Source organism: Monodon monoceros, unplaced genomic scaffold (assembly GCF_005190385.1).
Source record: "Monodon monoceros isolate NGI ecotype Baffin Bay Population unplaced genomic scaffold, NGI_Narwhal_1 Super_Scaffold_4, whole genome shotgun sequence".
NCBI classification, from domain to species: Eukaryota; Metazoa; Chordata; class Mammalia; order Artiodactyla; family Monodontidae; genus Monodon; species Monodon monoceros.
The window spans coordinates 41,827,963-41,855,878 of record NW_021703781.1 but is presented as its reverse complement, the minus strand read 5'-3'; the positions used below and the strand labels follow the sequence as shown (position 1 = coordinate 41,855,878).

The following is a 27,916-nucleotide window of genomic DNA, read 5'->3' as shown; positions in this document are numbered from 1 at the left end:
TGCACAATTCTCAGATTGGTTGACATCAAGGTGAAGTTTCAAGCATCATCAACCTTCTGGTTTCAACCAGTCTAGGGTCTATGTACTTGCAGTTAGCAGTTTTTATCTGATGGGGGTCTGCTTCCTATAAAAACAATTTAGGAGTGTGTGTCAGGCCTTTATCTATATCTTTCAAGGAACTGTGAGTTTGGTGGTTCTGCCATGTGGCAGATTTATAGTCTAAATTTTTACCAGTTTCCTGGCCCAACAGCTATTCTTTGTTTCTACATTTTCACATTTTCTAATCATTAACTCTTGAGTCAGCCTTTTTTTTTTTTTTAATGCGGTACACGGGCTTCTCACTGTCATATCCTTTCTCGTTGCGGAGCACAGGATCCGGACGCGCAGGCTCAGCGGCCATGGCTCACGGGCCCAGCCGCTCTGCGGCATGTGGTATCTTCCCGGACCGGGGCACGAACCCGTGTACCCTGCATTGGCAGGCAGACTCTCAAGCACTGCGCCACCAGGGAAGCCCTTGAGTCAGCTTTTTGAGGCTCAAGGGAGACTAAACCAAAAGCCTATTACTTCAAAGGACAGGGACACAGGGGTTTGTTTTCAGTTTCTATCCTCTCTTTTTCTTTGATACTCCTCAATCTTGAGGGGAACAGGTTCAGGAAAAGGAAGGGAGTAAAGTTTTGGATAGAGAGGTTAATCATAAACTCAGTAGAGGAACTCAGTTTTAGGGAGGCTCGGTTTCATTACTTGCATCCTTGGCTATGCCATAAAAAAAAATGAGACATTTAGATGTTTGATAATATCAGTGAGAGTAAAAAGAGCCATTACAATTTTTTTTTTAATTCTAGTAGGTATCTTCCTGGCAATCGAAAACTTGCTTGCAGTTTTGGAATATGAAAATACTTTTGGTAGGGGTACATTCAAATAGTCACTTGAGCTGAAAGACTGATGATATATAGTGCAGAAGGTTATTACAACTTCCTTTGTGATTATTTCATTGTCTTCATCTGAATTTCTCTACCAAAATTTTTATTTTAATGCTTTTTTTGGGTACTAGTTGAATCAATCTGACATGCATAGCTATTAATTAGTATATGTTGGTTTGTATGTGACTTTCCACCAATTTTGATATTGGATAAATGCATACTGTACAAATTAATTCAAAAGGGCTTTTTCCTTGTTTAATAAATGTTCAATGTTCAGAAAATTCATCTATAAATATATGAATTTTGGGTTTCAAATACATACAAACTAAAAAAAAAAATAGCAATCACCAGAAGAATTGGAGATTGTATTTGATCATCTTATAGTAATGGGTGTATCTGTCATTCACAAGTTTGAACTTATAACTAACTGTAAATAGGTGTTGAACTATTGAAAGACTGGGGAACATGCAAATTAATAAGTCAAACTCATTCTGATATAAAAATGGTGAACTTCCCATTTGCCTTCAAGGAAGAGATGTATTTGGAAGACACTGTCTCTCCAGTCTTACATAAAATTTTGGGAAGCCTGGTATTTAGGGACTGGTGAAATTTTCAGAAGCAGCGGTGTTTAGGGATTGACAGATTTGCATCTGTGTTAGAGTGGTTTTGGGAGTAAGGCTGCTATGGGCGTTTGCCTTTCAGACGCTTCGGCACTGGAGCAAGGCAGTTGCTAATTCGCTGTTATCTAGAGTGAGGGGCTGTCACTGACTGGCTGACTTTTAGAGAAGGCATGCTATACTGATCTAGTTTTCTCTAAAGATGGTTACTGCTGGCTCAGCACCTGAGATTTTAGCCAAAGAACAGTCTTGTACTTCCCTGAATATGAAAAATAATATGTTTAATTCTCATTTCCCCATTTTGTTCTTTCCCTCAGCCAAACTTGCAGGAGAAACCATAAGGTTTATCCAGATTTTTATTTGTGGTGGTATGATTCTCACCTACTGTTACCATTTAAGTAATTTAAGCATTAACAACTGTAGCCTAAAAATAACTGATTTTTTTTTAAGTATTGAAAAAAGCTGAACACAGGGCATTTAAGACATTCTGAAAAAAGTCAACAAACGTTGCCGGACACAATCATTAATTATAGGAGATGTCTTGTATATACAGGACACCTTGCAACCCTACTTACAAAACATGCCATTTCTCTAATTAGGTCTCCCTCTCTCTCTTTTTCTTTCTTGCAGAAGTTATCTTTGATACATTGTACAACATTTTAAGCAGAAGTGGACTTTGATCCAAAATTCTAAACATAAGAGTGTGACTTTCACTTTTTTCCCCAAGGAAAACACATCATAATAGTATTCTGAGTAGGAAAATGTTCAAACACAGATTGACATCACCTTTACATTTTTCATCTCATTTTTCTTGTCACAAGGTTACAATTTTAAGAACTATCCTCTATTTCAGGAGATAAGCATATAAGCATAAGCAAAGCTGATTTAGAAGCGGTTAATCTCTGAGCAGTTTAAATTTTTCTAATCCTGGACAAGAATTCCCAAAAAAATGTACCACTAGAAGGAACCATAGAAGTCTGAGGCACAGATTGGTGAAATCATTTGCTTGGGATCACACAGCCTTGGAGCTGGGTTTGGATTCCCAGTGTCCTGGCTATCATTCCAGCTCTTTCTACATGCTGTATAGCTTAGTGAAATGGCTAACTCCATGGACTTGGTTGTTATACAGACATGTTTTAAAATCTTTCTACTACTTACCAGCTGGATGAATATGGTCAAGTTATTTAACCACCCGTTACCCTCAAATTAACATCAGTAAAATAGAGGTAATGGTAACACCTGCCTCATTGGTTTGTTGAGAGTATTAGCTGAGATCAATCATGTGATATGCTTAACATAGTGCTTGGCATATAATCTATGTTCAATAAATGTTATTATTTCACTGTATAATATTGTACTATTATTTAAGAGGTGTATGAGAATGATACTAATGACCCTACAGCAGTTGAATCTATTCTTAAAATCATCTAGTAGTAGGTAGTGGGGTCTGTTACATATTTTTACTTGAAAAGTTTGGATCTGTGAATTATTCTTTGCCTTATATTGATCACATTGGCCACCTACTGCTACAACATCCACATCTCAGTCATTGAACACAGTGCAATTTTTTTTCTAGAACGTGGGTTTGCAGGAGGCTCACCTTCATATAGTCATTCAGGAGCTGATGTTCCTGTCTGGTGGCTTCAAATCCCCTGAGGTCTAGAGTCCTTCACTGGGTTCTGTGCATTTGACTTTCCAAAGAGTGGAAAGACATCATAGATGATCATGCAGGGCTTAAAAGGTCAGGACTGGGAATAGCATTTATTACTTCTTGAAGTGGTCCCTGCAGTGAAGGCTGTGAAAGGTAGTCAAGCTGTGAGCCCATGGGGGTAGAGAAATGGAGTTTGGAGAGCATGGCCAAAGTAGAGACTGCAAAGTGCTGATGCACCTGAGAGAAATATGAGGATCTGAATAACCTTGTTACAGGTCATTTATTTGAGCCTCATAATATACCAGTTAATTTTCTGTGTATTGTTATCCCATATAACAGCTGAAGGAACTGAGGACATAGGTGAATTGCTCAAGGTTTCTCATTTTGACAAGGGCATAACCAAAATTCTTTTTCCAGGCACTATGAACCTAAGTCCAAGGTACTTGATTTTATATCCACTTAGGTACTTTGTCTAGAATCCTTGATTACTGTTTCATGCTTAAATCAATTGCTAGTCAATTTTCAGTGACTAGCAAGTGACTAAGTTGCTAGTCACTGAAAATTCTTCTTATGTTTTTAATATTTTCAAAATGAAACTTTAATATTACATTTTTTTTATGAAGATGACAGTTTAAAAAAATATTTATTTATTTATTTTTGGCTGCGTTGGATCTTTGCTGCTGCGCGCGGGCTTTCTCCAGTTGCGGAGAGCGGGGGCCACTCTTTCCTGTGGTGGTCGGGCCCCCCACCGCGGTGGCCTCTCCTGCCACGGAGCACGGGCTCCAGGCGCGCGGGCCTCAGCAGTTGTGGCACACAGGCTCAGTAGTTGTGGCTTGCGGACTCTAGAGTGCAGGCTCAGTAGCTGTGGTGCACGGGGCCCAGTTGCTCAGTGGCATGTGGGATCCTCTTGGACCGGGGATTGAACCCGTGACCCCTGCACTAGCAGGCAGATTCCCAACCACTGTGCCACCAGGGAAGTCCCTAATTTTAACATTTTTTTGGGGGGGCAACAAGATTGATTTCACTAAGCCAGTATTTTGTAGAATATTCTTAATGCTTTTCATGAGATTAATAATGCTTTTGTTTTCTGAATAAAATTTCAGTTTGGTTAGCAAAATATCACGTTTTTCTAAACCGTATTAGTTATGTAAATGTTTAGAATGTCTTAAAATTTTTAAAAATTATGTGCTTTCTCAATTAAACAGTATCTTTCTTAAGGAGTCTTCTGAAAGCAATAATATTATGCCCTTAGCTTTACAAATTAATGCACTTAAGGCAAATGTTTTGTATGTTTCAAAAAAAATTTTCCAAATTATTAAGTGAAAGTTGGATTATAAATAATACTCATATTTGATATATAGAATCAATCATTTTCTAAATGATATTACTGGATATTTTTATATGGATTATCTCAGTGGTACTTTTAATTAATAAACTTGGAAATTGCTGAGCAAAAGCCCTATTTTAACCTTTATTTATTTTTTTGTTAACATTGGATAATCCTAGGAGATTTGCTTTTAGCTAATGTATATTTACTGGATTTTTATGAAGGGCACCCAGGAAAAGGCCAGTAACTCAAACTGGTAGTGAGATCAATTGCATATTAGAGCTAGCATTCATTCTCAAGTCTAGTTAAACTTTTATATTGAAATCTTGCAATAAACTTTCAGTTGGTACTAACTTCTTTTTCTATTTATCTAAGCAGGCTAAGTTAGTTGTCCTTTCATGAGTGTCATCATCCTGATTCTCTGACCTATTATTAGGGAATAAACTTTGGAAATAAATTTCTTTAAGAATTTTTCCAAATGATTTCTGTGGTTTTATGCTTTCCTGTAGAGTTACAAAGAGGAAATACCCATAGAAATTAGGGAATGTGGAAATACCATACATTTACTGCTTCTTTAAAAATCTAAACGTGCAGATCACTAAAGTTAAAACAGCTGTTTTTTGTTTTGAGCACATTTTTTAAATGTTAAACTGATTTTTTGAAAAAAAGAGGTGGAATATTTCAAGAGGTTAGATCTTAGTTGCCACCTTAAATTCTGAACAGAGGTAACATAAGGTGAAGACCAGAGTGAATGGACATTAGCAGTTGATGGTCTCCTAAATTTTACATGTTCCAGAATCATCAAGAAATACTAGGGTTTCCAGATAAAATACAGGACACTCAGTTACATTTGAATTTCAGATAAACAATGAATAATTTTTACATTTTACATAAATATGTGCCAGTAATTATTTGTTCTTTATCTGAAATTCAGGTGTGACTGGAATCATGTATTTTTATTTGTTTTATCTGGCAATCATAAAATATATTGATCTCTCATTCTCTGTCCCAGCTTTCAAATTTTAGAGTCAGGGAGTGAGTGACATAGTTTAGGTCGTGTACCCTTTTTGGGCTTCAGGGTCAGTTGTCTGCACAAGGATTTGCATTTTTAAAAACAATAGTAATTGGCATGAGAGTCCGGTGGGTGGGGGAGAGGAATGAATGAGGAGATAAACAGATTTAGAATTAGGTACATAGAAAAGAGCAAGATAGTCCTGATGGTATTCTGAGCTCTGTTTTCTAGCTTGTTGCTGAGGCCCAGCCCCGTTTATCTTCTTGAGTTTTCTAAGCTACCTTAGCATCCTTAAATTAATTACTTAAGCTGGTTCAAGGTGGGTACCTGTAATTTGCAACCAAAAGTTTTTAACAACATTATTTCTGGGACTTTCCTGGTGGTCCAGTGGTTGAGAATCCACCTTCCAATGCAGGGGACGCGAACTCGATCCCTGGTCTGGGCGGGGAACCAAGATCCCACATGCCACGGCGCAACTAAGCCTGTGTGCACTGCAACTACTGAGCCCATGCGCCACAGCTGGAGAGAAGCCCACGTGCCACAATGAAAGATCCCGCATGCTACAATGAAAGATCCCGCGTGCCGCAACTAAGACCCGACGCAGCCAAAAATAAATAAATACTAAAATTTTTTTTTAAAACCCATTATTTCTAATGATAATTTCAAATACAATAGAAAAACTTACTGTAGCAATATGTGCCTGATGACGATATCTGTTATTTTATTTTAAAGTAATAGGATGTTGGAATTTACCAGTGCTCCTAGTAGACCCCTTCTTCATCCAATCAAAGATTTGAGATTTGCCATTGTATCCTATGAGAGCAAAAGAATCTTGACCCTATGCAAAACCTGGCAAAAAGCAGTGCTATAGCAGGAAAGCCTGTAAATCCTGCTCATCTGCTACTCTTTGGTAGAAGATATGGTTTCCTCTTTTGCCAGTTGAAGAGGGTGTTTTGCTTTTCTGACTAAAGTTGGTACCTTTGAAACGAAATACATCCAGGCAGAATGAATATGTTCTATACAGAATATCTGGAAACTGATATATAATATACTTCTCTGCATGTTTTGTAAATGTAAATCAAGAGGAAGCTAATCCCTGACTTTGCATTGGGAGGGCCAAAAAGTGCCTTCGTTTTTTTAGGTAAAAATAAAAGACACATTTTTCATTTTCACCAAGAACTTTATTGAACAAAAAGTATTCACCCTTTTGTTCCACTACCTTGTGCCATTTTTCAGGCAACTTCATAATTCCATCCTCCCAAAACTTTTTATCTTTTTGTGCACAGGACTGTTCCAGGTGCCTTTTACAGTCTTCCAGGGAATTGACATTTTTTCCATTAAGAGAATTTTGTAAAGACCAAAATAAATGGAAATCTGAAGATGCAATGTCTGGTGAATAAGGTGGATGAATCAGAACTTCCCAGCCAAGCTGTAACAGTTTTTGTTTGGTCATCAAAGAAGCATGCGGTCTTGTGTTATCCTGATGGAAGATTATGCATTTTCTGTTGACTCATTCTGGATGAGCGCTGATTTCAGTTGGTCGAATTGGGAGCAGTACTTGTTGGAATTAGTCCTTTTGTTTTCTGGAAGGAGCTCATAATAGAGGACTCCCTTCCAATCCCACCATATGCACAACGTCACCTTCTTTGGATGAAGACCGGTCTTTGGTGTGGTTGGTGGTGGTTTATTTCACTTGCCCCACAATCTCTTTTGTTCCACATTATTGTACAGTGTCCATTTTTCATCACCCGTCACAATTTGTTTTAAAAACGGAATGTTTTCATTACGTTTCAGTAGAGAATCACGTGTGGAAACATGGTCAAGAAGTTTTTTTCACTTAACTTATGTGGAACCCAAACATCAAAGTAATGAACGTAACCAAGCTGGTGCAAATGATTTTCTATGCTTGATTTGGACATTTTGAGTATGTCAGCTCTCTCCCATGTGGTATGACATTGATTATTTCAATTACTGTTTTGGTTTGATCGCTATCAGCTTCACCTGGTCTACCCAACTGTGGAGCATCGTCCAGCGAGAAATCTCCAGCACGAAACTTCGCAAACCACTTTGACACGTTCGATCAGTCACAGCACCTTCTCCACACACTGCACAAATCTTTTTTTGTGTTTCAGTTATGTTTTTACCTTTCTTGAAATAATGAAGCTTAACATGCCAAAAATGTTGCTTTTTTTCTTCCATCTTCAATATTAAAATGGCTACACAAAACTCACCGTTTTGATGTATTTTTTTAAGTGCACCCTGATATGACAGCTGTCACATGCAATCTAACAAATTGTTTCGAATGAACTTAAAGACAACTAAGTGCTACTAGAGCCATCTTATGGAAAAAACCGAACGAACCTTTTGGCCCACCCAATAATATACAGAAATTGCTATATGGAATGACTTTTTTAAAAAAGCTTTGCCTTATACAGCTTATGAAAGTTAAAATCTTGGTCCTTCCCACAGTCTAGATTGTTTCCCCAGAATATCAGAAAGTATAAGTACATTTTTCTGGGCTCTGACAGGAAGCTGTAATTCATAGAATTAGAGATGAGTGAGTTGGTATATGTAGCCACTTTACATTTAATGCTCAGTTACGTGAAGTTACATACATGAAAATTGTATATATAATATGCTATAATGGATAATGTATAGTTCAGATGTTGTTTGCATGAGTGAAATAAAGTGAACTCTCTCCATCCTGTATTGTCACTACCCTGCTGATAATCACAGATAAGAAAAAACAATTAGAAACATAGATATACTGTAAGAGTTTTATAATTGGTGCTATTAAGAAAATCAGTTTAAAACCAATGACTCTGATTTTCACTAATAAAGTCAAATCTAGTAGTTGGCTTTACCTAGAGCTAAATGCATTGAATTGTTAGAATTGTTTTTAATATGGTATTGTAATAGGAGTGGGGACATTAGATATGTTAACTTTGAAGCTTTTGCTAACAGTGATGATTCACTATATATTTGTGAATCCAAGATCTCTTAAAAAGTAACTTCTTAAAGCTGTGTTCCACGAAAGCCAAAATTTCATATTGCAAGCCTTCAAATTGAAATTCTGAACCCTAAAATAGGTTAGATCATGATCAGCACATTTATATTTCTTTCTAAATGAAAGGTAATTATATCAAATGGGGGTCCCACTGCTTGCCAATTACAAAATCAATACTCACAAATGGTAGAAACGAAAGGTGCCTTTAATCAGAATGCCGGCAATCTGGGGAGATGGTGGACTCAGAGTCCCCCAAAAACTACCTCCAAAGATTCTGCTTGGCTAGGAAACTTTTAAAGGGAAGGAGGGAAGTAATTTCAGTTAATCACTGAGATAGGGGGTCAGAGTCATAGCCATCCCCCCTGCTGCATGCAGGCTTGCCATGCAAGCTTGTGGACTTCTTGTGATCTTCCTCTAGATGTTATCTTGTTCACAATTTGGTCACACAGTTTGTTCAGGAAATTACTGAAGGGGAAGCTAGTAAAGAGATCTGGTTATCTGTTAATTACTTATTTTTCATTTCTACTTCTTTGATCTACCTACAGAAAGAATGGACAAATTAGGCAAGGTATTGTTTGATCAAAAGATTTGAAATGTGTGCTAGGGCTGGAGATGAGTAGGGCATGGGGGTGCCTGTTTTAGAAGTTAGTTACAATATAGCTTCGCTAAAGTGACAAGAAAAGGGACTTCCTGCTGAGGGCAGTTTCCTCAAAGAGCTGCTTACAGTAATATACCTAAGGCAGTTTAATGACCATAAACTAGCTAATTTAAATAACCAACAAATTGACTATAATTTTCCTGTATAATTTCTCTAAACAAAAGCACAACTCAATTCTCCCTTTTAATCGTCCAAATATGCATATCCTAATGAAATAAAAAATTATTCTATCTGATTTAAAATTAAGGTATCAACAAACGTATTTTTGTTTTTCAGTGTCCAGTTGCTAGTGGATTGATATCAGTCCTTATTTATTTCTCATTCATTCATTCAACAAGTATTCTTTGAATGATACTCTGGGCCAGGTTGTGAATGAACATAATAAAGATAGAAAAAACGTTAAATAGTAAACATTTTCTACAATATCTGAAAATGTTTGTGGGATTGGCATTTAAAAATGTGTAATGTATATTAACTTTTAATTTTAAAAATATGTGGAATCTAAATTGTAGTTTAAACTGGCAAAATGATCTATAATAAGAAACCTAGGTGAACACCTTGGAAAAATTTCTTAAAGGTTATAACCAGCCCTTCACATCCAGAGGATTGGCAATGTAGGGAGGATTTTGAGATAAAATAGGAAAAAAAAAAGACTGGGAATCCATAATTAAAACTCCAAAGATACTATCCTTGTTATTTTATGCAGTCAGTATTTATTTCAATTAGATCAGATAAACATAACCTCTTCATTCCTCCACTTTTGTTGAACCCAAGTTAATGTGCCTGATGAACAGTGAGGCCAAGCAAACCTAAACATTGGAGTTTGGAGTAGAGAAATATTTATTGCAAGGGCCAAGAAAGAATGGGTGGCTCATGCTCAGAAGACCCAAATGCCCTGATGGGTTTCAGGGAAGCATTTGTAAAGGCAAGGTGAGGGAGGGGAGTTGCAGGGTGTGTGATCAGCTCATGCATAATTATCTGATTGGTTGAAGGTGAGGTAACAGGGTGGTGTCACAGAGGTTAACATTATTATCAGTCCTCAGAATCCAGCTGCTCTGGGGGCTGTGTGCTCATGGTAGTCATGTAGTTAACTTCTTCCATTTGGTGGGGGTTTTAGCATCCATAAAACAGTTCAGAAAATGTGCATCAAATACTGTTATATAGGTACTTTAGGGAGGAGCTAAAGATTCTATGACTGCCATATCTCTGATTTGCTGTTTAAATTCTTAACCGTTCTCTTGGCCCAACTGCTGTTTTTGTCACTACACGTTCACATCCTTTCAATCATTAATTCTTGAGCCAGGCTTTTGTGACTCAAGGGAGGCCTAGAAGATCACAGCTTTTCTGTATACATATAAGAGGCAGGCAGAGTACATGGTAGAGGGGTTTGTCTTGGGAAGGCCCCATAAGATCCTATTCAGTTATAGCACTATTTACTATTTCTTTCAACATGGGTCTCTGTATATCAACTCTCTGAATTTGGATGTAAAATTCTCATAATATAGTTATTTTCTTTTAGTGGTGAAGATACAATTCCATAGTCTTGTAGCTCCAATTATTTCTGTTGAAAAGCCAGCTATCTGTCTGTTTGCTGCTCTTTGGAAAGTAATATAAGTTTTGTTTTGATTGCATTTAATATTTTCTGTCTTTAATATTCAGCAAGTTTCTATAATATTTATGATTTTTTATATTTATCTTGTTTGTGATTTATGTTACTTCTTGTATATGTAGTTAACATATTTAGTTAATGTCTTTTAAAATTTATCTTTTAACTTTGTAGTTAATACCTTTCAGTAATTTTTGAAAATTGTCAGAGATAGTGCCCTATTTTTCTTTTTTACTTTCCAATATGATAGACCATTTTTCCATGTCACTATGCCCATTTTTCTTTTTACTTTATTTTCATATTTTTAAAACTATCTTTCTCTTCAATCTCTATATATTTTTTTTGCGGTACGCGGGCCTCTCACTGTCGTGGCCTCTCCCGTTGTGGAGCACAGGCTTCGGACGTGCAGGCTTAGCGGCCATGGCTCACGGGCCTAGCTGCTCTGCGGCATGTAGGATCTTACCGGACCGGGGCACGAACCCATGTCCCCTGCATCGGCAGGCGGACTCTCAACCACTGCGCCACCAGGGAAGCCCCAATCTCTATATTTTATTTCGATTTATCTTTCAGTTTAATAAGTCTCTTTTAGTTGTGTTTTATTTGCTGGTAATCTCATCTATTAAGTATTTTATTATTTTTCATTTCTAGAATTTTCATTTGAGTCTTTTTAATAATTTCTCTCTCTTGTCTTTTAAATCCTGAGGGCCTCAGTTCTATAACCTCAAGGAACTGAATTCTGCCCAAAACCATGTGAGCTTAAAGAGGACCCTGAACCTCAGATGAAAACATAGCCCTGGCTGTTACTTTGACCACAGCCTATAAGACCCTGAGTAGAGGACCCAGTTTTATAGCACCCAGACTTCTGATCTATGGAAACTGTGAGATAACATATGTGTGTTTTCTGAAATTGCTAATTTTGTGGTAAATTGTTACGTAGCAATAAACTAACAGCACAGCAATTTGACTCACAACGTCAAAAGTAAATAAAATTAATAGATGTTGAAGTTGTATAAATCTTACCAAGGCAGCCAAGTACCATTAAGGAGTATTTACATTGCACAGAGTTAACTGCTTACAAAGCCATATTCCTTCAGTGGCTGCAGTGGCCTTTTGCAGACCATTTTTCTAATCATCCATCCAGTGGCAGAGCTTTTTCTGACTCACGCACATTCCATAGAACTCACCTATCAGTGAGAAAGAACAGGGTTAGCTATTCTAAGAGAAATGGGAGGGAGGGTTATTGGGTTTCCTAGATAAGGAAATTCAAGATTTCAAGGCTGTTGAGATTCCTAATCCTTAAGAACAATGGAGAAAGAAAGGAAATAAAGGAAAGCTTTGACGATATAACCCATCTCTTAAAAGGGGAATACAGAATTTTCTCCCAAGTCTGTTTGAAGCCACCCTTAGCAAAGACCTTTTTCTTATCCCAGAAAAGTGCTTATAATTAACAGCCTTCCACTTCTAGGCCATATCTTCTCTTTCCAGATGCCAAACTGCTGTAACTTTCAAGTCAATTCTATGGTTTTTGAAATGTTATCTGTACTTTCTGTCCGGTGTCCTCATTTAGTTGAATTATGTAACCTATGTAACTTTTTTCATTGGTATTCCTGATAGAAATAGGTATTGATACGTTCCCCAGATGCTATGGTAACCTCTGTTTCACTGTGTTTAACAGTGTATTGAATTTTTTGGAAGGGACATTGAGAATGGAGGTGGTGATCTATGCTATCCTTGAGAACAGGTGTTACCTGAAAGATGTGAAACACGGAAAAACATCTAGACTTGACATCTATATAAATATGATACCACAAAAATCATTCAAATCTAAGGAAATATTTCAAAGCTGCAGAGGATCTACATTTCTAGGAAAAGCACCAACTGTGCAGTTGCTTTCCTTAGAGTCTATAACTTCTACAGCTGCACTTTGGCAAACTTGTTCATGAAAGGATATTGTTTATTAGTAGAAATAAGTTTGGAGAATCTGTCATCACAATAGATGATCAAACCAGCCCCTTCATTCTGCAAGAGCTTTAGAGGGTCATGTCAAACTCATGCATTGATGTAAAGTGATTGAAAAAGTAGATGCTGAGATTAACAGTAGGAAGAGATTCCAGAGGATCTCACACAATTTTTGCTGACATCCTATGGCTCCAGCTGGTGTCTGTGGCAGAATGTCATCGTCCATAAGATGAAAGATTGAATTGAACGTCATTAACAGGGACGTTAAAGGTCTAATGTTGGCATTAAAATCCAAATAAAGAAACCCTCAACTACCTGAAAGTCAAAGTAATCAACCTCACAATGATAAAGCAAAATAGCTAATTGCACGCATAATAAAATGAGTCATATGTCTCCTTGATCATCCTTGACAGTTTCAGGCACTAAGGAGGAAATTTGAATAAAAAATAGAATAGAAAGCAAAAAAACAAACTATAATAAAACTATGACTTAGACTGCTTTTAGAAATCAGTGCTTTTTGCATTCATTGGGTGTAGTTAAGTCTGGAGCTAATTGTGTGTGTGTGTAAGCGTGCTTTTTTTTTTTTTTTTTTTTTGGCCTTGCCACGTAGCTTGTGGGATCTTGTTTCCCCACCAGGGATGGAACCCATGCCCCCTGCAGTGGAAGCACAGAGTCCTAACCACTGGATCGCCAGGGAATTCCCAGGGTGCATTTTTTTAAAGGAAGTTGTATGGAGGAACCTAAAGCCTTATCTACCTCTTATTCAAGTATTTGTATGTAATTTATATTATAAGGAATTTATATTATGTGCAATTTTTATTACATGAAAATGCCAAGGATAAATTTTGAGCTTTGTAGAGATGTGATGAAAAAGAACCCTCATGCAGTTGGTAACTAATATTGATTATCTGTGTGAAGATTATTTTTTCTGGTCCTCTTTAGCTGAAAATATTTAGTCATTGAAGAAAATATGTTTTGGTAAAGTTATTTTTATAAATTATTTCTGTAAATGGTTATTCCAGTAGTTAAGGTTGACGATTTTTCAATCCACTGAATGATGTAGGGTGATGTGTAGAGTCAAGTCACAGGTGAAAGAGATGTGAAAAGACACTGAGACATCAGAGCAAAGACTATTAGATTTGTGCCACATAGAAGCCATCATGAGCACAAAAATACGGATTTTTCCCTCTTCCATTGTTAAAATATTAAGGGCTTGGTAGATGGCAGGGATGGAGTGATAATAAGTATTTTCACAATCAAATAGCCTTTTTTAGTACATAATTGGTTGATGCTCAATTTAAAATCTTCTGACATTCCATACAATTTTAAGTAGAGCACATATTGTTTGAAATCACCCCAAGATGATTTCCATTAAGAAATATGGCTATCATTTTTATATGTCTCTCTTTAAATAACATTTACTTTTAACCTCAATTATTTTTATATCTACTTTTGATATATTTTCTGTCTCCCTTGGCTCAGTTAACAATTTGAAGCTTATTCTTTATACTTGTTCCATTCCCATATGCGCGCACGCACACACACACACACACACACACACACACACACACACTTCGATGTTGAAGGTTAAATCCTTCCAGTTATATAATCCTAATGCAGCTCTAACTCAGTCTTTTAAAATGTATGTATCATTAGGCTCATTAGTTTTAGTCTTCAGTTATAGTTATATACATTGCATTTTTAATTTCAAAATCTTTACCTTTCATTTCTGCATGTGCTTTTTTTTCTTTAAAAATTCTAGTTTTTAGTTTTTCCTACTGTCTTTTTTGTTCTTGTGAGTTATATACTTTTCATCCCACCCCCTCCTTCCCCCCACTGTGTCTGCACGTCCATTCTCCTCTATTCCTGCCCTGCAAATAGGTTCATCTGTACCATTTTTCTAGATTCCACATATATGCATTAATATACGATATTTGTTTCTCTCTTTCTGACTTACTTCACTCTGTATGACACTCTAGGTCCATCCTACAACCACGTCTCTATGAAGGACCCAATTTTGCTCCTTTTTATGGCTGAGTAATATTCTATTGTATATATTTACCACCTCTTCTTTATCCATTCATCTGTCGATTGGGACTGACATATATATGTTACCATGTGTAAAATGGATAGCTAGTGGAAACCTGCTGTTTCCAGGGAGCTCAGCTCACTGCTCTGTGGTGACCTAGATGGGTGGGCTGGGGGCCAAGAGGGGTCCAGGGGGTCCAAGAGGGAGGGGATATATGTATACATATAGCTGATTCACTTCGTTTACAGCAGAAGGTAACACAACATTGTAAAGCAACTATACCCCAATTAAAAAAAATAGTATGTACTTAAAAATACATTCTTGGGCTTCCCTGGTGGCACAGTGGTTAAGAGTCCGCCTGCCGATGCAGGGGACACGGATTTGTGCCCTGGTCTGGGAAGATCCCACATGCTGTGGAGCGGCTGGGCCCGTGAACCATGGCCGCTGAGCCTATGCGTCCGGAGCCTGTGCTCCGCAACGGGAGAGGCCACAACGGTGAGAGGCCCGCGTACTGCAACAAAACAAAACAAAACAAAACAACAAAAAAAGCATGCTTGTTTAATAGTCTAATGCAGATAGTACCGTTGTCTCTCTCTCTCTCTCTCTCTCTCTCTTTCTTTTTTAATATCCCCATCATCTAATTATTCGTGACATCTTCTGACTCCTTCTCCTGGTGTATTGTTTCTTTATATGTTTTAAGATCTTACTCTGCGAGCTCGTTTTTAAGCACATATTGATTTTTATTTTCTCATACAGTCTTATATGGCCTCGGTTTTTTTTTTGTTTTTTTTTTTTTGCACTATTTCTGAGACAGGGGACAAAAAAAGAGATGAATTCTCACCTCCAAATAAAACTCATACCATGGTTAGTTATTACCTCTCAGCTCATTGGCCAGTGAATGGTCATTGTAGGTATGTGGTGAACCCTTACAGGTGCCATGGTCTGTGGTGATGGCTGTGGAGTATGAGTACGTGACTTGGGTCACTCTCAAGAAATCAGATAGAACAATTGGTTCTTTGGAATTTGACAAATACTGACCTCTAAAATGTATAGTGTCTAATAATTTCAGTGTCACTATAGGGTACTTGAACAATGTTTCTGTCATTGCTGACTGGAAAGCTTTCATTAAAACCAGCCTAGTTTATCTGTTAATAAGAATTTCTATGCCTGATGTGTTTTTACTGACAGAGATCGCCTACATTTTTCATATCATACATCATATGTTGCCTTTTTTTAATACTTAAGAGTGGAATGGCTTGGTTATATGGTAAGTATATAAAACTACCAAACTTTTTTTCCAAAATGGCTGCACTTTTTAGTCCTACCAGAAGTATGTGAGAGTTTCCTTTCCTCCACATCTGTACCAGCACCTAGTATGGTTATTCATTTTAGCCACTCTAATAGGTGCGTAGTGTTAGATCATTGTAGTTTTAGTTGGCATTTCCCTAATGACTAACTATGTTGAACATCATTTCATGTACTTATTTGCTATCCGTAAGTCTTCTTGGGTGAACTATCTGTTCACATCTTTTATTCATTTTTTAATTGGGTTGTTTGTTTTCTTATTATTGCCTTTTAAGGGTTCTGTCTATAATCTAGATACAAGTTCTTTATCAGATATATCATATCCAAAATTTTTTGATGGCCAGGGGTTTGTATTTTCAGTCTCTCAGTATTGTCTTTCATAAAGGAGAAGTTCTTAAAGTCCAATATGCCAATTTCTTTCTTTTATGTATTGTGTATTTAGTGTCATCTTTAAGAAATGTTTGCCAAACCCAAGGTAAAAATATTTTCCCTTATGTTTTCCTCTAGAAGTTTTGTAGTTGAGAGACTGAATATACAAATGGACACTGGCCAGACCATATATAAAAACAGAACTCTGACCCACAACCTTGCAGCAACCAGCTAGGGAAGCCAAACCACAACCCCTGCAGCAACTGGCCAAAAGTGGTCCGGACTTAGTCAGTAATTGCCAGCTTCCATAACGTTTGCGCCCACTTCCGACTCAGGACCAACCAGAGAAAGCCAAATCCTTCACAGACCAGTCACATAGGATGCCCCATTTCTACGTAGCTTGCCTCCAGCTTCCCATGCCAACAACCTCAAATCAGAGCATACTTGATCTTTCCCTTTTTTTTTCACTATAAAGCTTTCACACTCTCCTGCCTGCCTTTGAGTCTCTATCAAAAGCATGTGGTGATAACTGACTCTCTCGTTATAGTGAGTTCTGAGTAATTAACCTCATTTGGGTGATCTTAATTTTTACAGTTTTCCTGGCGGTTCCACCAGCATAATATCTGCATTGGTTTCATCGTGGATCCCAGCCTTTTGCCAGGTGTGGTACCCACAGAGTCTCCTCGTGCCTTCCTGCTAGTGCCTTGTAAGTCTGTGCCAACATGGTAAGTCAGTACTGGCTTTGAACTCTTCTTTCTTTTGTGTTGAGTTCCTTTATCAGTCAACTGCTATTGATTTGTAGTTTGGCACCTGGGTTTTGCTACTGGTTTCCATTTGTTTGGCAGCCTTGGTGGAATGAGGTGGAATTGGTGGAATTCATTCCTTCTTGCTTTCCTTGGTGCTAGTTTTGTGTTGTGCTATTTAAAAATGTTTGTCATAAGGAGAATAGTCACAAGGTAGAACACAGGTACAGGCCACACAAACCTGTTCAAGCTGGCTTCACAAACCCAGTTTAGTGTTAGATGTTCTTCCTGATTCTGTGTGCGTTTGGAGAAGTTTTGCTCAGCCAGATAAAGTTCTCCTTCCATCTGGTGTTTTGGTCCTGAGATCTTGACTTTGATCCAGAGAGAGTGTTCTCTTTGTTTTTCTGCCCTGCTGAGGCATGCAGATTATCACATCTGTGTTCAGAGATGGCCAACCATAAGATTGGGGACCTGAGACTCAAGGTGTACAAGCATTATATTCCTGCCGACGGTTGCCGGTTCTCATGGGATCATTGAAGACTAAATGTTCTCCTCTTCCAGGAAAAACTACTGCTTCTTATATGTACTGTACTAATTCTTGCACTTCTCTTTCTAAATGGCATAACTTCACTGAGGATGATTTGGACCTTCAAAGGCAGCTCTGGGGAACATTTGACTTGAACAAAATTGTTGATTTGAGAAGCGCCTTAAAAAAGTAAAGAATAAGATTTCTCAGGACCAGTGGGCAGCAGTTTTGATTGGTATGCAGATGTGACTGAGCATGTGGGCTTCTTGCCTGTTGTGTAATGACTATACCAAATATCGAGGCAACAGCCTTTTGCAGCGAGAAAAAAGCTTTAATATTATTGCAAGGCGGCCAAGCAAAGGAGACGGGAAGCAGTGCTCAAATCTGTCTCCCTAATTGGTTCTTTGAGTGGGATATTTATTGTATAAGTAGGGAGTAGGAGGCGGAGGAGGCTAGGAAATGGTTTGTGGAAAGTAATGGTAAGTTTCAAGAGTTTTCTGCACATGTATGACTGTTCTTCATGCCTCTTCATGGCTCGCACATGCAAATTTGGGGGGGTGAGGTTCAGTGTGTTACACGTGGTGGATTTTCTGCTGCGACATCTAAAGTTCGTTATAAGTCATTCGAGTTCCTCCAGGTGCTTTCGAGATGTTCAGCAGAAGAGGCTGTCAGCAAGTTGTTTTCATATGTGCTGTTTTTCTGGTACTCTGCAAAACAAGCTTGGGGGGTCTTGGTGAATCATTTTGTTTCTATTTTGTTTCTGTCTTATGGCCTGGAGTGTATAAGGTACAAGATATGGTTTCACAGAGGCCTCCAAATGAAATTCTTAATCAAAAATTCCTTCACTAGGATTCTTTGCCCAAAACTAATGAGCAATTAGCAAACTAAACTCTTTTCTTAGCAAACCCACCCCCTCCTTGTCCTTCAGTTGCCTCTCTGTACCCCGCATTCTCTTTTCCCCCTTATCTTTCTGGTCTCTCTCTTGCACCTCAGTCAACTTCTCCTTCCTCTTCCCCTTGTCCAGAACTCCTACCTTTAACCAGAGATCTCCAAAAACCCCAAAATGCCAGTTGCTTATGAAGATCCATCCCTCCCATGAGCCAGGTGCGCGGGCAACTACAGAATTTAAACCTTGGACTTGAGCTGAATTAAGAGTTATATTTAAAGATTTCTCTAAATCCGTTAAATACCAGCAAATATTCATAGAAGAATTTAGAATTCTTTTGGGTACATATGGCTCAAGGTTACCTAACCTATATCAATGTATACACTTGTTGGTTGGAAACTCAAATGCTAAATCTGAATGGCAGAAGCTGATTGGACTGACTCAGAAGGGAACCCACAATAAACCTGAGGGTCCTCTTTACACAAAAAACCTAAGGGTCCAAAGAAACGGGTCCAAAAAAGTAGGTAAGTTTTCTCAAAAGCCAAACCCAAAACATTTCCAATAAAAATCAATTGGACCATAATTCAGTCATGCAAACAGAAAAGATAAACTTGCAGGAGATATTTCGGGACTAGAAAAATACCTTCCAATGACATCTAGGAGTTAACAAAGGTGTTGATTTAACAGCAGCCTTTCATGTCATTTTGTCAAGGAATTAAACCTGAAATTGGTTTAATTCGCAATTCTAAAACAGAAATTAGGATGGGAAATAGCTCCTTTATCTCAACTACAACACCTGGGAGAACATTTTCTTTTATTAAGGTATAATTGATGTAACCTCATATTAGTTTCAGGTGTACAACATAATGATTCAATATTTGTATACACAGTACAGATGATCCCAACTTATGATGGCTCATCTTACAAGTTTTCAAATTATGATGGTTTGAAAGCTATACACATTCAATAGAAACTATACTTCAGATTTTGAATATTTATCTTTTCCCTGGCTATCCATAGATGTTACAGTACTGTCTTGTGATGATGGGCAACAGCAGTGGCAACAAGCTACAGCTCCCAGTCAGACACACGATCTCAAGGGTAAACCACTGATACATTTACAACCATTCTTTACTCATACAGCCATTCTGTTTTTCACTTTCAGTGCAGTATTCAATAAATTATTATAAAATAGGCACTTTATTATAAATAGGCTTTGTGTTAGATTATTTTGCCCAATTGTTGGCTAATGTAAATATTCTGAGCATGTTTAAGAGAGGCTAGGCTGGGCTTCCCTGGTGGCACAGTGGTTGAGAGTCCGCCTGCCGATGCAGGGGACACGGGTTCGTGCCCCGGTCCGGGAAGACCCCACATGCCGCGGAGCGGCTGGGCCCGTGAGCCATGGCCGCTGAGCCTGCGCGTCCGGAGCCTGTGCTCCGCAACTGGCAGAGGCCACAACAGTGAGAGGCTTAGGATATTTTCAGCTTACAAGGGGTTTATCAGTTTGTAACCCCATCTTAAGTCAAGGAAGATCTGTATTGCAAAATGACCACCACAATAAGTGCAGTTAACATCTGTTACAATACATAGCTATAATTTTTTTTCTTGTGATAAAAACTTGCCAGTCTACTCTCCTAGCTGCTTTTAAATATGGAATACTGTATTATTAACTATAGTCACCATGTTACACATTATATACCTATGACTTATTCATTTTATGACTGGAAATTTGTACCTTTTGACCCCTTTCGCCCTTTTTGCCCCCACCCCAATCCCCTGCGCCAGTCAATCATCAATCTTTTCTGTTCTCTCTGTTCATGAGCTTGGGTTTTGTTTTGTTTTGTTTTGTTTTTGATTCCACATATAAGTGAGATCATAAGGTATTTATCTTTTCCTTTCTGACTTATTTCGTTTAGCATAATGCCCTGAAGGTTTTCCACATTGTTGCAAATGGCAAGATTTCATTCTTTTTTATGGTTGAATAATGTTCTGTTGTATGTTTGTGCCACATTTTCTTTATTCATCTGTCAATGGACATTTAGGTTGTTTCCATGTCTTGGCTATTATAAATAACGTTGCAATGAACATAGGGGTGCATATATCTGTTTTAGTGTTTTTGTGTTGTCTTATAGTGTAAAATTTCCTATGAACTCCTTGCATCAAGTGGCTGTGTCTTAAATATTTTTGTAACATGCACCGACCTCCAATGTACACACTAAACGCATATAGCTTAGGATTTGGCATGTAGTTAGTACGATATTAATATATAGGTTGTTTAATTTTAGAAAGTGATATTTCATAGGGAGAAGATAACATAGGGTGTTCTTCAACGTCAAAATATTACTCTAGTGAAAAGCCTTGGAGTAACTTGATCAATGCCTTTACATTTTCCTCAGTTTTGAAGATGATCACATGACAGAGTAATGCCCACAACAACAAGCAAAAAAACAAAACAAAACAAAAACTTTTGTCCCTATTGTGGATGAAATTTTATGCTAAGAACTTTGCAAATATTATACACTCTAATATTTATAGGAATCCTATAGGATTATGCAGTAGGATTAAGCAATCCTATAGGATTATATCTATTCTATAGGATAATCCGATAGGATAGATATATTTGTTATCACTCTCATTTTATGTTTGAGGAAAGTGACGTTTACGGAGTTTACTTAATATACTTAAATCACGTAGTTGGTAAGTGATGAAAGTAGAATCTGAGTCTATAAAATCTAAGTTCAGTGTCTGGATTCATAATCACTGTGTAATATTGCCTTTTAATCTTCTCTCATTCTCTTGAAGGCAAAATTGCAATCTCAAGATCTAGGAAGTGAACCACCACATTTTCAGCCAGAATTTATTATACTCTGAAAAGGATAACATTATCTAGACAATACCAATAAAAGCAAAGGCCAAAGCCTTATTTCTTTTTAATAAACTCTTGATTATCGATCAGTCTATCATCAACAGTATCAAAGTCTATTTCTCTTCCCTGCCTGGACTAGGGCAAAGCCAATTTAGAAATGGTCAAATGAAAAGGAAATCAAAGCAGTTTCACAGTTCTCTAAATATTTATGTGTATTGTCAAATATAGGTAATTCTAGCATTAGTGCTATTGTGCCAGTCATTATTCTTAGGATATAATCAAACAATATTATAATACTTATTTTATAGATTAATAAACCTAGACCTGGAAATATTAAGTAATTTCTCAAGGTTGTACAACTAGTCAATGAGACTTCTGATAATCTTATTTATGATTTTATTCATTAATTCAATAAGTATTTATTGTACACCTCCCAAATACCATGTTAATAAAACTGAAAAAATCCCCGTCCTTACAGAGCTTATATTGTATTGGAGATATATAATATATATATGTATAAGTTAATTATATTGATTGTCCACTAGCAATATATTCTGTGAAAAAAGCATGTAAAGTAGGAAATGAGAGTAGGGAGAGTTTGAAGGAAGGTGAAGTGGAGGTGGCTAGGTTACAATTTTAAATAAACTGGTCAGGAAAATACTAAGATTGCATTTAAGGATAGAGTTGAAGGAGGTGAGAGAGTGAGGCATGTACCTATGATAGTTAATTTTATGCATCAGCTTGGCTAGGGTATGATGCCCATTTGTTTGGTCAAGCACCAGTCTAGATGTTGCTGTGAAGATATTTTTTTAAATGTGATTAACATTTAAATCAGTAGACTTTGAGCAAAGTAGACTACTCTCTGTGAGGTGGGTGGGCTTTACTCAGTCAGCTGAAATCTTTAAAAGACTGGTATCCTCTGAAGAAGAAGGACTTCTGTCTCCAGACTGCAACACAGAAATTTTACCTGAGTTTCCATCTTTCAAGTTGTCAGGGAAGGCTTCCCTGTGAAGTATAATCTGAGCTCATTTCTGAAGGACGAATACAGCTAAACCACATAAAGAGCGTTGAAAGCAGGGGCTGAAGGATGTAGATGAGACTCTGAAAGAAAGCATACTCCAGGTAAAGGAACAGCATGTGTGAAAACTATTGGCAAGAGGAAGTATAGCTTGAGAAACAGAATGGAGGCATGAATGGCTGAAGCCAGAGGAGCAGTATAGTGTGAGATGAGATCAGTGAGGGTGTGTGGAGCCAGACAGGCAGGCTCACCACCTTTACTGCTACTTACTTACCCTTGTATAGCATACTGACATTTTCAAAGCATATGCACATTTATTTTCTCATTTTATCCTCATACCACCCATGGAATACAGATAGCTTAGCATACAGTTGAGAGATAGTGTCAGAGTCAAGTTGATGTCTAAGGCCCCACAGTTGTTAACTGACCAGGGTTCTTGGCCTTCCCCAATCATTAGAAATTGATGGGAGGCCAGACAAGAAATTCAGGCAAGGCTTTACTGGGGCTCCTGCTGCAGCAGGGGAGAGCGAAAACAAACAATAGGTCCCCTTGCTTGCTCACTCCCCAAAGGGGAGCAAGCTTGTTCCTTACATGGGGTGAGGGTAGGTAGGGGTGTGCCCAGGGGTCAGGCCGGAGGGGTGGCTTAGGTGTTTTGCCCACCCCTTTGGTGGGTGTTTTGTGCAAACGGCATGCTCAGTACCCTGCCTTTGCTCCCAACACCGTTTTTGCTCCAGGCTCTTCAAAAGTGACAGTTGGGTTTTTTGGTCTCTGTACATTTTGGGTCCAGAATTTGCCCCAACTGCGCATGCACGCAGTTATTTTTAGTCCCTTACAGTTTCTTTATATTTTGTTGGTCGAGGAGAGGTGTGTCTAGGTGCAAGCATTGCAGCACTGCAGCAAAGGGTCCCCAGGTCCCAGCCTGTCTCACAATCAATTAATGTTGGTTCTGGAAACCAAATATTATGAATTCCAGTGCTGGATAATTTCTCCCAGGTCATGCTGAACATTTAATGTTACATTCAGATCGCTTTCTTCTTTCTCAATTTTTGACAATGATATTTATGCATCCAAAAACACATAGAAATGTGTAAAATTGGTTTAGTTTTATAGTCTTGGAATTTTCAACCCTTTTTTTTTCATCTGGTGTTTTTGGTTTAATATTAAATAATTATTAATAAAAATTACAACACTTTTTTCATTCATATGTTCAAAATAAAAATTGTATAGTCAGATTTTTTCAGCTATTTTTTTTAAATTGCTATGTTGTGTTTAATACAATTGTGAGGTTCAAGAACTTTATTATACTCTGTAACTCTGAATCTTTCCTTTTATAATGATTTATGTAAATATTCCATTGAGATTGCCTTCAAATTATACTATAAATTGTAAAAATATGAAAAGTTTTCAAAAACTAAGAAATATGTACGGACATTCTATCAAAGGATTTAACAAGACTAAATTGTGCTGGTTCAGTATTCTCCTTTTGCAAATTTTCCCCAAATCTAATAGGTAATCATGGTTGTTTACGTAACACAGGTACATATTTAGTTCAATTGAATTCATATTCCTCTTAAACATGGAATTGCCAGGGTAAAATAAAGCAATAATACCATGACTAATTATACCATGGATGAATTGTAAATGCATGTTGAAGCTGGTCTGAAGAGGCTGCATACTTTATAATTAAAATTTTATGACATTTTGGAAATGGCAGAACTATAACAACGTGTCTCAGGAGCTGCAGGGGCGAGGAAGAGGGTTGAATAGGTGAAGCACAGGGGATGTTTCAGGGCAATAAAACCAATCTGTTTGCTACTGTAATGGTGGATAAATGTCCCTATGCATTTTTAAAACCTGTAGAAATTTACAACACAATGTGTGAACCTTAAGGTATATATATTTAAAAAATCATTTCAGAGGTTGGAGTTTCTCAGGAAAGAACGCAGAAGTGATAACATAATCAAACTATATTAAAAATATTTGAAGCAGTCTCACTGAAGGGGGTGGGGGGAAATGGTATGACTAAGTAACTTTGGAAATAAGTGCCATCTGTAAGACTAAAGGCAAAAGAAACTATATAGACATTCTACTATAGTTGATAAAGTTGTTTTCCATGGGAGAACAGCTTCACAATTTTGATAGCATTATATATGTATGCTGTAATTGAACAATTAAAGAAATTAATAACAAATTGTGAAAGCCAGGTTTCTCATTATTGGAATGTTAGTTTATAGATAAGCATGGGTGGAGGTTAGAATGATCCATGTGATAATTGCTTAGAGTTGGAGACCCCAGTATATACTCATATTTAGCTTACATATAAATACAGATGATTTTATAAAGACATATTTATATATATGTATGTATAAATGGGAATATATGCAATATACCTGTGTATATTTCCTTGCTCTATCAGCTGAGAACCTTAGAATCAATGATACCTCAGTTACAATGAGCACACCTAGTGCGCAAATCTTGATTTTTAATATAATTCTTCAAAAAAGGGAACTAGGGGTCCTTGGAGAAATAACTGATTCTAAGAATGGGACAGGAAATATTCAAAATAAATTTGCAATAAGGAAGTGCTCAAGAAAAAAGTCCACAATGGTGGGGTATGTCAAAGAAACACAGCAGCCAAATGAAAGAGTACCCTGAAACAATCTGAACAATAAAATACATAATTACAGTATTGAATTATAAGTGAAAGTATAAAATAAACATCCATTAGTCCATGCTGATAAAAATAAATGATTGGACAAATAAATAGGAAGAATAGACAAATCTATGCAGAAGAAATAATACTTCCCCTCCTTAAGTGTGGGTTGCATGCAGTGACTACCTTCCAAAGTGTACAGCATGGAAAAAGATATAAAAGAAATGTAACTTTTCAGAGGAGAAACCTGACAAACTACCTCTGCCAGGTGATCAAGATCAATATCAGCAGTAGTGTCATGTTGATATTACGTACCTTTTACATGATGTGATGAAATTGGTAATTCACCTCTCTTCTTCCTCTTGAAAACCCATAACCCATCCTGTCATGAGAAAATCAACAGACAAATATAATGTGAAGAACATTCTACAAAATATATGACCAGTACTCCTCAAAACTATGAAGGTCATCAAAAATAGGGAAAATCTAAGAAAATGTCACAGCCAAGGGGAGACAGAGGACACGTGATGGCTAGATGTAATGTGGTATGTTGGAGAGGATACTGGGGAATAAAAGGGAAAATAAGTAAAAAATAAGGAAATCTGAATAAAGTATGGACTTTAGTTAATAATAGTGTATCAATATTATTTCATTAATTGTCATAAAAGTACCATACTAATGTAAGATGTTAATAACAGGGGAAAATGAGTATGAGGTATATGGGAATTCTCTATCTATTACTATCTATGTAATTTTTTGTAAATCTAAAACTGTTCTAAAATAAACATTTTACCTAAAAATATGAGCTAGAATCTGAAGAATGAAAAGGATGCAGAAGATCCCAGGTAAATTTTTCCGGGCAGAAAACAGTAAGAGCCCAGTAACTAAGAAAGGAATAAGTTTAGCAAATTCAGCAATAGGAATAAAATCACTTTGCTTAGAAGTGTAGAGGTAATATAACTATCCCTGGAGGTGTGAATCACATGATTATAAGGAACATGGAATGTTTAACCAAATCATTATAGCCTTGCACAGTGTTGTCATTTCTTGAACATCTGTCATGGGGTTCTTTCTCATAACAATAGAAATCTAAATTCTCCAGTTGATTAGACTATAAGTTAATAGTATCCAAAAGTTTGAAGCCTCCATAGCTATATGTGTCATGCCAGCATGAAGCTTAATGCTTCAAAAATATGATTGCTCACTTGGATAGCATTCCTTGATGGCATAATTCAAATTTCAGTAATTGGATAAGTTAATTGAGGAATAACCCAGACTTAACTCTTTAAAAAACTAATTTGGCAGTCAATTTGATACAGCAAAGTAAATCCTAAAAGAAGTGGAAGAGTGTCTGATAGGACTATAAAAATGCTGACAAATTGGATTATGGAGCAGCTTTGCAGTTTCCTGTTATTTGGCAAGAAAAATCCAGCAGACCATTTTTATGCCTGGGTATTATAATAGATGTATAAAAGAACATGGGTCAAAAATCAGAAAACTACATAAATGTTTGATTTAATTCATTATAAATAATCTTCATTTTCTGAGAAATATTAAAGTTCTTATGTAATTTTTAACAAGTCTAGTTGGTGCCTTTGGGAAATGTGTCACAAATAGAAATTAATATTATTCTGAACAACTTTTAGTTTAATTTCATGTAACTCTGTTCCAGAGTTGACATAACTTGACTTGGACTACAGACCATGTTTCATTTAACACATCTTATGTTTTTCCTTGTAGATGTTTGTAAGTTATTTTATTTGAAAACGTGCTAAGTTGCAAATTCCTTAAGGGCAGAGGACATATAGAGACTGGGAATAAGTAAATTTGACAGACTTGCAGAGCCGATAGAATTTCTGCTGAATATTTATTGGGTACATAAGTTTTATTAAGTCCCTGGAATAAAATACATTGTGTTTTCCTTTATGGTTTTATGCATTTGGTGAGATTATATATTCATTTATATTTTTATCTAGTATTTTTAGTATGTCACATTTTATGCTTAAGTTTATATTGATATAGGAAGTAATTTTGGAATTAAAAGTTCTTTTTTCCTAAATTATTCAGGTGTCCCATCATCATTTACTGAGTAATACAGTATGTTAAAAATAATATGAAATGCTACCTTTATTATATACTCAGTGCCTTCCCCTCCCCTTGTTTCTCATCCATCCAAGTACCACTTTGGCAAACTTCAGTCAGTTATTGTAACAATCTTATAAAGTGATTAGTATTCTTATATTTTTCTTACAGATGATGGAACTGAAGTGTATAAATGATAAATGACTCATATACCTAGAAGGTAACAAAAAAGACTAATACCTGTTGAATATGTAAAATATATAAATTCTTCAGTAGTCTTAGAAAGTTTTATTGGTAATTTTTTATGTATTTATTTATATAACCAGCACTTATTGCCACCAGAAACCATTCTAAGCAACTTATACGTATTCATTTACAGCAACTTTCTAAGATCGATATTAATATCATCTTCATTTACTCTGAGGAAGCTGAGGCTTACAGAGAGGTAAGATAACTTCCCTAAGGCCATAAGTTCAGACCTGGTGAGGCCAACTGTAGCTTGTGCTCTTAACAGTTGTGCTGTGTTGCCTCTGTTTCTTAGATCTGTCCAAATAATTGAGGAAATATATGTATCTAAAGTTGAAGAAGTAAGACAGTTCTCATTTGTAGTGCAAAGTACTGATACTGTGGATAAGTATAGCCAGATAAGAATATGCAAAATAATTAACTAGAGTCATTGGTA

At 36.9% G+C, this 27,916-nt stretch overlaps 1 long non-coding RNA gene across 1 annotated transcript in view; it reads left to right on the top strand.

The window, feature by feature from the left end:
* The window catches only part of LOC114908711, a 50,086-nt gene extending 32,909 nt beyond the window's left edge, over window positions 1–17,177 (top strand). The window contains exon 3 of the long non-coding RNA XR_003797024.1: window positions 17,055–17,177. This is a non-coding gene — a long non-coding RNA (uncharacterized LOC114908711). The remainder of the gene's footprint in view (window positions 1–17,054) is intronic.
* Window positions 17,178–27,916: the final 10,739 nt, after the last annotated feature.